General features: G+C 48.7%; 1 protein-coding gene across 1 annotated transcript in view; it reads left to right on the forward strand.

The window, feature by feature from the left end:
* Positions 1-573: 573 nt before the first annotated feature.
* Positions 574-12,828, forward strand: part of BRINP1 (BMP/retinoic acid inducible neural specific 1) — an 87,799-nt gene continuing 75,544 nt past the window's right edge. The window contains exon 1 of the mRNA XM_030507178.1: positions 574-995. The gene's annotated coding sequence lies outside the window, so the exon portion shown is untranslated. The remainder of the gene's footprint in view (positions 996-12,828) is intronic.

Genomic DNA, 12,828 nt, shown 5'->3' on the forward strand with positions numbered 1-12,828 from the left:
TTCCCGGGATCGCCCGTCTCCTCTCCGCTCCGCTCCCGGCCTGCAGCGGCCGTCACCGCCCCGCCGGGACGCCGCTGTCCGCGGTGCTGAACAGCAACCGCACTGCGCGGCTCGGGGCGGTGGGGGAGGAGACGGCGACTGCTTCCCCTCACCCTTGGGGGAGGTCGTACCCCAAAGCGAGGAGGAGATGGGGGACACCCCGCCTTCCCGCAGCTCTCTGCTCGGCGGATCGCGATCCATGAGAGAAAAATCGAAGGCGGAGGAGGAGAAATAAATATATATTACATGGATGGGGGCTGCCTGGAATCCAGCCAGCCCCCTCCCCAAATCCGGGGGGCAGACAAGTTTAGGTCCCCGTCCAGCGGCCCTTCCCGGTGTCATCCTCCCTTCCCATGGCCCAGGCTCCGTCTGGCCGGAGCTTAAGTCACTCCTTTTTGCTCCCCCATCCCGCCCCTCCCCTAATTATGTACAAAACACTTCTTAGCATAAGATGGCCAGGCTGGGGCTCCTCCCTGCTTCCCTCTTCCCCATTCATCCTCTCCAGGCCGCTCCAAGCCCCTCCCCCGGCGGCAAGCCCAGCCTCTCGCTTCCCTCCTGGAGCCCTTTTCATTTTTATTTCTAACCCCCTCTCCATTCTCCCTGCTGCCTCTGCTCCTTCCCCCGATGGCTACGAACTGAGCAGCAGAAGAGAGGGGGGGGCGCGGGAATAAGGGAAGGGGGGAGAAAAAAATCAAGGGAAAGAGGGGGAAGAAAAGGATTTATTTTTATTTTTATTTTTTTGCCTCTGCCCTTAATGCCCGCGATCTGGATCAAGGAAGGGGATTTTCTGTCTGAGCATGAAAAGGACTGCTAGAGCCCCAGGATTTTCACGCCTGCATTATCAGCCCAGCACCCAGTATGCGAGCTGGACACAGAAGCTCTCCCACAAGTTCCTACCGAGCCGAATAAAACCCACGGACGAGCAGATCTCCGCCAGAGAGGGACATTAGCATCAGGTAAGGCGAGCGCTGCGGCTGCAGCCCGGCGCCGGCTCCGCTCCCGCCGGGCTCCCTGGTCCTGCTCGGCCGCGTTGTGTAACGGCCCCCCGGTCTCTCCGCGCCCTCGGGCAGCGGGGAGTTAGCGGGCGGAGGGATGCACAAGTCCTGCAACCCGGTTAGCGAGTGTGTGTAGGAGCGCGGGGCCGAGATTCGCCGGTACCGGGAACACTGGGAGCACTGGTTCCTACCAGGAAAGGCGCAGCCCCCGGGGGCTGGCCGCGAGTGGGGGTGGGAGGTAGCCAGGATCTATCTGTATTCCAGAGTATCGATACAGCCCGGAGCGGGTAGGGGGGGACACAGGGACCCTCCCCAGGGAGATGGTGTCATCGCCGCTTAATCTGCTGCTCGGGTTTTGCGAGTGACAGAAGCAAATCGCGGAGGAAAAGGGAAGTCTGGCGCCTTGGATCCAACACTGGGCTGCTCGCCGCTACTTCGGGGGGGGAGGAAAAGATGCCGGTGGGGAGCGATGCCGAGGGCTGCATCCCACAGCGCAGTCGGTTGGTGCTCCCCGGCTCAGCTGCTTGTGAGGCTGGTGCGGAGCGCAACTTTGCCTTTTCTAGTCCGTGGGGGAATGGGGGGCCCGGAGGGCACCTCCACGCCATTGCATCATTCCCGGGGTCCAGAGTAGCCCGGGTGTGATGATTCAGAGAGAGGAGGAGGAGGAAGGCTGCCGATGTGAGTGTGTGGCTTTGGGGAGTCCCCCGTGCTTTTACTTGGGAGTAGGGAAGGGGAGGGGGTGTCACTTCCCAGATGCAGTCTTCTTTTCATGGAGAAAAGCAAGTGCTGGTAGTCTTAATGTATGGATTTAGCCTTGTGATCGACATCTGCACTAGGTAGGACAGGAGGGTCCTTCATGCTTTACCCTGGCTGTTCATCTGGGTGCATATTAATTTGTTAATGGCAGTAAAGCTGCTTTCCTAAGAGTTGTAGAGAAGTGTTTGGGGGATGGTGAGAGCAGGAGGTAGTGAGTAAAGGGGAGACGAGGCTTCGATGTAAGAAATATGAAAGGGTTATATGTTTTTTTAATTCCTTATAAAGGAAAAAGATTGATCAGATCTGCTTGTGGGTGACAGACAGACAAACCCGGGCGCTCTCCCACCCACACACCACACAGACAAGCAGTCGCGGTGTCCCTGGCAGGCATGTACACGCTAAGCACACATAACACATGCTGCCGAACTCGCGCAGTCCCCACGCTTCAGCGCAGCATCTCAGTCTTGTTCTTGCACAGATTCAAGGACCTGTTCAAGCCCTGCAGCTCTGCAGTTCCCCACACTCAGACACATGTTCGACCTACACAGGAACACACTGTAATGTGCAGAAATAACCACATTGATATTCTCATGATGTGAATCAAACATTCAAATGTTTGTATGAGCATACACGCACTGCCTCTTTTGCAGGTCTCTCAGTAGGTGGTTTGTTCCCCAGCTTCATCCTCTTAATCGTAGTGGGTTCCAGGCATTGATTTGGGGTTTGTTTGACTCCCAAGCTCTTTGCAACTCAGCGGAAAGAGCTGCTACATTTTGTGTGTCTCTGTCTGTTTTATGGCTCTTTGCACGTTCCTAGGACTCGGGGATGATTTCACTACTGGAAAGGCAGGCAAGCAGCAGGCAGGGACCAGGCGAATGGCTGGGGGGAGCGGTGGCAATCCCAAACCCATCACACCCTCTCTGATCACGAGCTGGAGCCTGTGAGTATGGGAAGGACTCTGCTGGAGCCACACTGCTTTTCTCTGTGTGTGAACAAAACCACATATACGTCTATAGCTAAAGCACACACAGTGCCAGCCTGTGCTTCAGTCTTACCCTGCTTCAGAGCAAAACCCTCCCATCCTCTGAGTACCAACACTCCTGAGCCTTTGCAAGCCCCTTTGATCAGAAATGGCATCATATGCACGGGGGGTTGTTGTCACTGGTGTTAGATGTATTTAATTGACACACCCCTCTGACCTTCGTCCCCTTTCCCTCTTTCCATGGGGCCTAGTGAGGAGGTTGTGCAAGCGCAAGGGTAGAACGAGGCTAAAGTCTGTGCTAAAACTTCAGAGAGGAGGAATGTGTGTGGAATGGGCTTGCTGTAGGGAGAAGGTGTCCCAGAAGAGGTGGTGGAGGGTGCTCTGTGTTCCCTCCTCACTTCCGCTGTTTACTACATTAGAAGTATGTGTAAGGCTGATGCTGAACGTTACGTGGGAACGGGTCTGCCAGCAGACAATCCTCGCTGCTGTCTGCGTAACAGAAACGGTTCAAAGCCAAATCCTCCCGTCCTCGCTCCGGCAGAAGCCCCACTGTCTGCCTGGAGCACGCTGTTGGGGAAGGCGCTGCAGAAACTGGCTCCAGCCCAGACCCGCGCAGCCGTGCCTGCCTCCAGGCATAGATGTGGGTTTCCAGAGTTTATCCAGGGCTCTAAGCCGACACCCTGAATCCAGCTGACGCAGGGAAGGCAGGAAAAATTTACTGGGGGGGTGGTGGGGGGTGGATATAAACGGCTAAAGATGAGAAGCGGGGATGGAGAGCACCAGGAGAGCCCAAAGCACCATGTTCGAGGATGGGGAGTGAGGGAGGGATTTCAGCACCACCACCCCCCTTTCCTCCGCCACCGCGCAGCGCTGCGCTCCCGCGGAGGGAGGCGGGAGGCGCCGTCCTGGACCAGTAGGGGGCGCTGTGGCTCCATGCAGCACCAAGCGCGCAGCGGCGCGGAGCGGGACCGACTTCCCCCCCACTCTCCCCGGCCCCGCGGAGCTGGAGCCAAGCGCTGAAGATAATAATAGTACGGGGGGGAGCTGTACATAACAACGGCGCTCTCTTCTCCCAGGGGCCCAGGTGCAGCTGAATGGGCCGGATTGGATCCTTCTCGACCCGCTGGAGCGTGCGGAGTGCTGAGGATCTGGCCTGGTGCACGCAGGAATCTTTTACCCGGTGATGAAATGCAGCTACTTCTGGGACAGAGCCCAGCAGCTTTTCCGTGCCAGCCAATACTACAGGGGAAGTGAAAAATCACTTCATGCATTGAAAGTGCAGAGATGAACTTAGTGAGGCAGAATATAAATTACCCAGAGTTAAGTAGCTTGTGCCCTGTGGCTTGATTTACACCATCCCTCTTGCAAAAGTATCACGAGATTTTTAACAGCCACAAGGACCTTGGTCTGTTTCCTTCCAAAACAGCTTCCCAGAAAGGGAAAATATCCACGTGCAGGGATCTGGCTGCTAAAGAGACCCATGGATCATGGTCCTATTCTGTGTCTCTTCCTCTTGCCTGGAAGATGGCTGCCACCCAGAGCAGGATTCTGAGTTACTGCATGGTGCTGAGCTGGGTCGGGTTAAAGCATCTGTGTGTGGTACCCCAGGGTGTTCTTGGATGCTGGGGAGGTTTTTCCCTGCTTGCTGTGCCACCGCACTGCCGCATCCAGCTGACCCGCTGGGACTGGACCTGGGCTGGACAGGGTTGCAGCAGGCTCTTAGCTTGTAATCAGTGTGGAAAAGGGAGATGCTATCAAGCAGAGAGGCCTGGGGAAGGAAACTGGATATATCTGCTGGGTTCTTTTGTTTGGAGAGAGTCAAACATGAGCAGAGGTGGACTAGACAAATGAGGTGACATTTACTGGGGCTGGGGAGTAGGTATAGGGTAGCTGTTGCTGACTTGATGGGCTGAGCTGTGTTGTTTCAGGGAAGAAGTCCTAGGAATAGTAGGAGGGAGGAATGGGAGAAACAGCAGAAATTGGAGGATCGGCTAATTTAGACTGAGCTGAAGACAACTTCAGGGATGCTGGACCAGATCCTAAGTGAAGGTGTCATAAACTGGGTATAAACATGTCATTTTGAAATGGAGGTAAGAGTCAGGCCCAGGATTCCTCCCGTGATTGGGTTGGGGAGTTTGATGCAACATGTCTAAGCCTTTGCAGCCCCCTGCTCAGTGAGCTGTTTTTTTGCAGCCTTGGGGCAGGACCTGCAAACAGCATCACAGGAGAGAAAGATGCTTATTTATTTTTGCTATTTGTTCTTCTGAAGTCATGTGCTCTACATCCATTTTATTGTTGCCTACAAGATGCAGCTGACAGAGCTTAGCTACGCACAACGCTGTTGCTCTGCCTGCTGACAGGCCCCTTTAGAGCACAGTGCTGGGTGAGAGCGGTACCCACAGCAGCACTGATGTCCCTGCAGCTCTGTTGGTGGCATGTCTCTAGGTGTAGATATAGTGTTCCCCAGTGCTTGGACTCATATGCATGATTCCCTGCTCCTGTTTCAGGAAAACAACTAGTTGCACTGCTGATAGATCACCTCTTACACTGGCAATAGAAATAACAGTAAGTCAGAGCAGCAGCAACTGATTGGAGTAAGTAATCTACAACAGCTTCTAACGGTGGCCTGCAGAGGAGGATGGAGTAAATAGCCTTTGCCAGACACACGCTGTTGTTTCATTGTTTATTTTGGTGATAGAAATGCTGGACAGAGGTAGAAATTCAGGTGCCAGGAACACCAGTATGGCTCTCAAGCCCTAGGACAAATTCACTCTGTGTGTTAGCAGTGGGCACTGTGCAGTGGAATATTGCCACCACAGTGACATCTTCCCTCCCAGAGGTTCACAAATGACAATAAAGCCAGCTCTGGGCTGACACGTACGAAGCAATGACACAAAAGCTTGCAAACCGAGCTATGAGAGGTTCTCACATGTAAGAGAAGCTCCAGAAAAAACAGCTGGCTCCAGGGCTTTTTGCTGGAAATCAGAACAGAGTGTAGGAGCAGAGGGAGCTCTCACACTCCCATCCATCTTCCTGTACTGCCTGATTTCCAGTAGAGTAGCTCTGGTTCTTTGAGTCTCTTCATGCTTGGGACATGTCTCATGGCTATCCTCATAGAATGTGTGCTCTTTCACCTGGTGGTTATAGGAGATAAAGCCTGGAGACTTATGAGAGGTCTTCTTATAGCTTGGACTTTAATATCTATGCATATTACAGCTGAAATATGTTGTACAGTGAGTATCCACGAAAAGCTTGGAAGCGCTTGCTGTAAATCATCACAGGCTGTCGAAGCCGGGAAGTTAACTGGCTTCATGGTGAGTGAGGATCTCTTTCTTAGGGTTTGATTTAGAGCATGATTTAGAATCTGGCCTCTGCTCTAGACTCTGCTGTGTCCATCATGAATTTGGATGCAGTTTTGGCCAGAAGTCCTGAGTCGGCACAACTGATCCCATTTAGCCATCTCTTTACCCTCCTGGAGCTGTGTACAAGGTTGTCGGATACATTGCTAACATTGGAGACCCTTGTTGCAATTTATCCTCTGCAACTGTGGATGCTGCCTCACTGAGCTGGATGGAAGATGGAGATGGTGAGCTTTAAAACCACTGCCTCATGTGGGCAGCACATTCCAGGTGTAGCTGCAGGACCAGAAGAATAAATACAAGGAACTTATACAATAGGTCAAAGCAATAGTTAGAAAATATCAAAAAAATTAAAACTAACCAAGGAAGGATGGAAGGGAATGAACTGTGACCCAGGGGAGGAGGCTGATGGTTCCGGGCAGGTAGGAAAACCGAGATGAGCAGGTGGACTTAGGGGATCAGTGGAGCAGACAGCAGTGAGGCAGGTACCAGTGCTGGAGCAGCCTGCCTGCTTTCAGCATGTGACTGCTCTGCAAGCAGGTACAGATAGTGAGCGGGTAAGCAAAGCCCTTGGACATATGCTGGGGTACATATGGGGCTATGGGTCCCTCCTGGCTCAGACCACTTCCTTGCCTAGAACATGAGGATACTAGCGTTAATCCAGACACTTCTCGCACTGCTCTGTGCTGGCAGAAATTTGCAGTCACAATCAAGGGTGTGTTTTGAGGCAGCTGGGAGAGCTGAGGATGTACAAGGTGAGACTGAAGAATGCTTGAGAAATGCTGAGAAAGTCCAAGTCAAGAACGAACAAAGGCAGCATAATGTTTGTGCTGAAATGTTGAACGGAGATGAAAAAGCAGCAGCAAGGATACATGTAATGTAGCCTTAAGACCAGCAGCTATTTCTAGAATTGCTTATGTCATGTTGTCCAAATTCAGAGTAGCTTCTGCAAAACAACTCCAGGCTTTGCTGTTCTATGCCTGAGAATGCTGATAATGTGTTTATCTGCCATTTCCACACTCCTAAAGGAGAACTATAAAGTATTAGAAAATGATGGTGGGTTGCTGTACTATATTTTAGGCCAGCGACTAGATAAATCTAATCAGCCAAGGAAAAGGCACCCGTTAAGATTCTCCCACAATTTGTATGATGCTGGCTTAAAATAACCTAATAGGGGTAATCTGAGTTCTCACAAGTATTTTGGTAGAATCCTTTCTGTGCATTTAGAAATACGTATATATCAATGCTTTTATTTGCTTCTTGGGGGAGAAGAGTTAATGTTCAAAGGCAGTGATGGGAACTGGATGTGCTGCTCGGCATATTTGCTGGTGACATGGAGGAAGGAGTGATATGTTTTGGTGATGTAGCTGGATCAGGCCTTGCTAAGACTGGGAAAAACTGAGAAGGGGTCTAACTAAGAGAGCAGAGATTAGAAAGGCATGGATGAATGCAATCGCTCCTGGGATAAACTTTCAGTTGTTTGGGGACATGCAAACTCAGCATGTCATGTGTGGGATTGTCATGTGCAGTGCCACCAGAAATCCGAGATCTTGCGGGTACGACTACATCTTTATTGAGCCTTTTTATGCTTTTGGTTTTTGTAATATTCTGCAGCAATGGAATTAGTTATGTGTTCTCTGCAAAAATATTTTGTTTGGAATTTTCTTGGATCTGGTACCACGTAACTTCCTTGGGTGTCTCCAACTTTCTATGGGCAAGATAAGGTGAGAACATTTCTCACTGTCCATCTCTCCCTCATTTGTGACTGGGTAGACATCAAATCACACCCCTTGTCTAAATGGCATACAGGCCCCACTCCTGCAGGGTATGTAACTGAGTGCTTGGGTATTGCTCAAAGTGTATCACATACAGGCTTGCTTTCAAATGTGTGCTCAAATGTCACTGGCCCAATGCTATCCTGACTGCAAAGGTCCTGATCCTGCGCTCTGAATCACACAGACAAATTTTTAATTACAGTCCCATGCATATAATGAAACCTGTTTCCAGGATCAAAGTCTAAGCAACAGCAAATCCATACATATGCTGACTGCAGAGTGAATCATGTTTACGATCTGCCGGAGTTCAGCTGCTTTGTTCTAAAAATGCTGGTCAGGAAGGCAGAAGAAATATTCCCCAGCATATTATAAAGACTAACATATCATCAGAGGGAGAGTCAATGAAGATTGATGGCAAAATAGATGGACACTCGAGACATTAAAAGGAAGGCTGGAAAACCGAAGTGATATTATAATTGAACCATATTAATATTTTTTGAATTGCTTTATAAATACTAACAAGTTAAATAAGGAAAGCCTGGAAATAATAGTTTATTTAGTCTAGGAAAGCTGGGAGTAAGAAGGGACTTTCGAGTTCCACTACAAAAGTATATGAAGGTTAGAATGAAAAAGTTATCAGAAATATCTTAAAGCTTTGATGATACAAGAACAAGGGGACACATCAAAATTAAAGGGCACAACTTTTAAAGCAAATTAAAAGGAAATAGTCCTTTCTTCAGTGTATAGTGAAGCTACACAATCCTCTGCTGCAGGATGTCGCCAAGATGAAAGTCTGGATGGATTTGAAGTGTAAAAGGCTATGTAACTTAGTAGCAATTAATAGCACTCACAGCTCTGCAATCTGGGACAATGGTAATCAGATCTCACGCTTCAAAGCAAAAGCTGACCATCTTCTGGGGTCAGGAAGGACATTTTCTCTCTGCATAGAAAGAAGATAATATGGCTGGCCAGGTAATGTGACTGGATATGGTCGATCCCGCTAGAAGCTAAGTCAGCAAGAGATTAACAAATTGCTTCTGTGGGTGCTGGATTAAGGTATTATAAAAAGGTTTTCATCAATGCCAGACAGAATATCAATCCAAAAATCTCTTCTTCTGTGTCAACTCCCACAAAAGTAATTTCACTGATTACAGTAGATATTGAAGTAGGACATAAAATGAGTGGTTATAAGCAGCGGCAATGACCCTGAGCTGCTCGTTTCAGTTTCCTCTATCAGCATCATGATCTGCAGGATGGTGCAGACCTCATATGAACCTGGAGTCTCTTGGTGCTTGGTACTGTACAGACCAGACAGAGGAAAAGAAACAAGGAATGCTGTCCCTTCTGCTCAGTACGAGAGGAAGTGCAGCACAAGGCCCAGGGATCAATTCAAATACTATTAGAGTCAGCGGAAGCATTTCAGTTTATGGGAACAGGAGCTCGGGCTTGGCCTTGTCAGAACTGGAAAGACATTGGTGGCAAAGTAATGGAACATGTTTAGAAAACAGGACCTTAAATATTACAGTAGGGTATGCTGAACACTTGGAAAATGAGCTTTCAAGGTGTTTGTAAAATGTCACCTTAAAGAATTTGCCCACGCTTACGCAGGAAGGCTGTGGCAGAGAGAAATCCTGGGTACATTAAACCTGGAGATTTGACCAAGCCAGACTGGTAGGAGTGACAATGGAAAGAGCTCAGTTATGGAGCCCATTAGGGTCCCATCTCCTGTCCTCACATTTACCCTCCAGGTCCCCATGCACCAGAGGGTCCCACAGTGTCCTCCCCAAATGGAGATGCACCTTGTGCTGGGCACAGTCCTACATCCTGCCCATGGTCTTCCACCATCACGGGGGCCTTATTGGTGGGAAGAAGGAGAAACCTGCCTTCCTCCATGCTCTTTCTCTCGTATCAGCTATTTTTTCCTGTTGCTGAAGAGATGTTTGAGTGAAGAGAGAACAGGCTATTGTATACAGACCAGTGTGTTCAGCTTCTACACATTACACTTGCTATGAGCCACTTGTCCAGTGGCCATAAGCATCTCTAGGTAAGCAGAGAGGAGACTGCTCTTCCACAGTCATCTGCACTGGGGCTGAGACAGGTAGTAAAACTGAGTTTCCTTCAGAAAGGTGGGAAGGATGAATAGCTGTTGGCTGTAAGGAAAGCATAAACGCTAGATGGGATAAAGCTCTGAGAGATGTGTGACTGGCGGGGGGGAAAGAGGGGAGACCTGGCAGGTAGGAACACCAAGTTCACTGGCAAGGCAAGTGTGAATGCTGAGATGAATTGCTACATCAGGACGAATGATTCCTTTGCTGCTTGGACTGCAAACAAGAGAGAGATGTGACCAGCAGGTGCAAATCTGCCGACAAGGTGCTGTGTAGGTGTGATGATTGCTGTGCTTCCAGGCTTGGCTGGAAAGGGGAAGGATGGACAAGGGAGCTTTCGTTCTGTAAAATGCATGAGAAAGATGCATGAAAAAGAAAATAGCTATGAGGTAGGATTGCAGTTTACCTGTGTTACTGAAAGATTGATTTCTGATGAAAGGAGCAGTAGAAGGAAGGGGAATAAAATTTTATAGATGGCAAGAATGGGATCAGAGCCTTAAAATGGCAGTTGTGAGTTAGTATTCTTGAAGGATTGGTTTAAATGTGACTGCAGAGACCAGTGCTAGTTTCTGATTTCCAACCATCTGCATTTAAAAGAGAGAGAGAGACAGCCCAGCAGACTGGCCTCAGTGAAATTCTGCTGGGTTTCCCCCAGAGAATCAGAATGGTCCCTGCATTTCAAATACCTGGAAGGCTTAAAACACTGACAAGGCTGAAAGGTGAGGCGAGGGTCGAAAGGGAGAATGGATGGCAGGAATAAGTAGATTGTAGACTAGGCTGGATAATTCAGGGTTCTGTAATAAAACTGCATGGTGACAGAGAGTGAATAAAAAACTGTAGGTATATTATGGTTTACGGAGCACAGGACAGATGTGTCTCTAAGGAGGCTGTGATAAGGAGTGGAAGGTAGCAGTGGACTGAGAGCAGCGGCTGTTTTGAGATGCAACAGCGCTGTGTGAATAAAGCAAAACTGTAGCAAGATAGTTCAATCCCAGTGCTCACCGACATGTTATATATGACCTTGGGCAGGTCACTTCGTCTGATACCTTTCAGGAAAGCTTTTAAATGCATGTGTTTCCATGCACAGGAACTGGATTTCTTACAGTCAGTGCTGCAGTCTGAGCCCTCCAGCTCACACCATGGATGTGAACCACCCAGGGAACTCAGCTTCAAGTTTGGTATGATGAAAATTCTGGATTTTTCTTTTCTTCAGAATTCAGCAACCCATGTCGTCAGGAAATACAGCCCCCCAAAGACTGGTATTCAGAGTGCTGAGCCTTTACATTTCCAGTGCTGGGTAAAAGCAGCACTGGATTACATCCATCTCCCCTTTACCCCAGTAAAATGGCTCAATGTTTAGCATTCTGGCCTGAATTAATTTCTCTTCTCATTGCCTAAGATCACTAATGAGGTTGGCCTTTTACTGGAATATATAAGGGAGGAATATGCTAATTGTATCTTATTTCGTTCTGTTGCACACAGATATAGGGCTTTGACTTGCATACCACACAGAACGAAGTGTGCAAGTGTGCATGTGCACACGCAAAGCACATACACGTGTGCATTGTACTTTAATAAGCTTTAATCAAAACTGCTGTTTCAGGGCAGCACATTAGTCTTTTCACCAATTTCAGCATCTGCAGTAAATAGCAATTAATGATAAAGCTGCTTACATTAAAAAGAAGAGCAAAAGAGGCTGATAAGTCCTTGCTACCAGTGGATTCTGCTGCAGTGCTTCTCATTACTTTGGTTTCAAGTTAGAAGACAGAAATCTTGTCCATGGCATATTTTTTTAATCCTCCCTTTCTCTGCTGCTCCTCCAAGGGAGCTCTTCTGTAGAGCCTTGAGACCAGTGAATTACAGTCCCCAAACCTATCGTGTCTCAGGTAAGAGGGACATTGTGATGCTGGGGGCATGACCCTCCCTCGGGTGCCATAATAGAGGTGGACGGAAGGGCTGGGGACAAACACACACTCTGCTGACCTTGCACAGCATTACTGCTCTTCTGCAGACCTCCGTAAATAAGATTTGGAACTGGGGAAATCAACAGGAGAGCTGAGAGACACTCTGGATTTTATTTTTATGTGTAATTTTAAATTTCCAGGCGCTTGAAAGGATGTGAGGGCTGATTTCCAGCTTAGTAATACACTATTTTTGCAGTAAGATGCTCAGGAAGCATTTTCCGTGCCCCATGTGCATGTGGGTTTGGTGGTGCAGTGTCTTCTGGGACAATGCTGAAGGATTGTGGAAGATGACAATAAGTCACTGGAGGGTTTGTGCTTGCACATATTGCCCACAACTGATGTTAAGAAAGCAAAATATACCCAGAACTGAGTTTCTTTTTAGTGGAAGCTTGTTACCTCCTGAAGAAACCCCAAAAGCAAACTAATACAAATGCAGTGCTTATGACTAAGGAATGCAGGAGCCAAGTTCTTTGACAATGTAGAAACATCCCAAGATATTTAGATGGCTGACACCTAGATAGGTGCCTCATTTTCATTCAATCCAGTGAATACAGGAAGCTAAGCAAGTGATGCTTCCCTAAATACCTCTGGGACTAGATTGCCAGTGCGTGGCTGGGAGCAGAGTCTTGTGCTTGAGAGATCAGGAGCAGATGCCAGGTGCTGTCTGAGGAGCAGGAGCCCTGGTACATGCTGTTCCCATCCCTCCCTGTCTGTGTCTAGTCCAGAGAGCACTTCAGTGATTTGAATCAGGGATGGCTGATTACAGGGAGTTTTGCTTTTAATTTTGCTTAATGTCAGATGCTCTTGGACATTGCATGTTCCGATTTGCTGTAGGGACCTCATGCCTGTTTGG

This window comes from Strigops habroptila, chromosome 15, assembly GCF_004027225.2.
Source record: "Strigops habroptila isolate Jane chromosome 15, bStrHab1.2.pri, whole genome shotgun sequence".
Lineage (NCBI taxonomy): Eukaryota > Metazoa > Chordata > Aves > Psittaciformes > Psittacidae > Strigops > Strigops habroptila.